The sequence below is a fragment of the Myotis brandtii genome, unplaced genomic scaffold (genome assembly GCF_000412655.1).
Source record: "Myotis brandtii unplaced genomic scaffold, ASM41265v1 scaffold952, whole genome shotgun sequence".
NCBI lineage: Eukaryota > Metazoa > Chordata > Mammalia > Chiroptera > Vespertilionidae > Myotis > Myotis brandtii.
In genome coordinates this window covers 680076-680931 of record NW_005371930.1, presented here as the reverse complement: position 1 = coordinate 680931, position 856 = coordinate 680076, and the positions used below count along the sequence as shown (strand labels likewise).

At 62.5% G+C, this 856-nt stretch overlaps 1 long non-coding RNA gene across 1 annotated transcript in view; it reads right to left on the bottom strand.

Moving 5' to 3' along the window:
• Window positions 1-757, bottom strand: part of LOC106724745 — a 14823-nt gene extending 14066 nt beyond the window's left edge. Inside the window, exon 1 of the long non-coding RNA XR_001360586.1 lies at window positions 747-757. This is a non-coding gene — a long non-coding RNA (uncharacterized LOC106724745). The remainder of the gene's footprint in view (window positions 1-746) is intronic.
• Window positions 758-856: the final 99 nt, after the last annotated feature.

Below are 856 nucleotides of genomic sequence, written 5' to 3'. Positions count from 1 at the left end.
AGGCTGGCCTGGGGCAGACCACACGGTCACCCTCGGGTGGGGACGCGTCCGTGAGACGAGCTCCCGCTGTGGGCGCTGCCGCAGGCTCTCAGGTCTGAGATCGGGCTCCGCGCCATCACCCGGCAAGACGCCTGCAGGGGGAAAGGCTGGAGGCCAGCAGGGGAAAGGTCACAGGTGCTGGCAGGCATCCGGGAAGCGCCAGCCTGCTGACCTTGACCTTGTGGAGTGCAGGGTCCCAGGGCCTTGGGCGTTGGAGCAGACGGGGAGGTAGGAGGGCAGGTCCGGCCGGCACTGCTTCCCTCTCTCCTGCTGCCTCAAGTCCCCACGGCCTCTGGGCTGCCAAGGACTGAACAAACTCACATGTGTGCATGCACACAGATCGCATATGTACACACAGAGACAGGAGTGCATGCTCACACGGGCACACAGACATACACGCACATACAAACACATGTATGTGTGCACATGCATTTATGAACATGCAGCTGTGCACGCACATGGGCATCCTGCACACACTGACTCCGGTGATAGAACTGTGCACGTGCACACATTCACATGCATGCACACAGGCGTACCTACTTGTGCACACGCATGTACAGCATACACACACACACACACACACACGCACGCATGTGCTCTTACACGCACACACCTGCCCATGGTGGAGGTGTAGCCCTGAGCTGAAAGCCAGGGACGCGGCCTCCACTCTCCGTGCGATGGGCTGTTGGTGCCCCGGGCTCCCACACTCCTGCCTCTGGGTGAGGAAGCAGAGCCATGGGTGGGGCCCCCAGCTTCTCGTGTGCTCGAAGGTCGGACCTGCAGCGGGGGACTAGCTCTGGGCAGCGCCCGGGCCGGG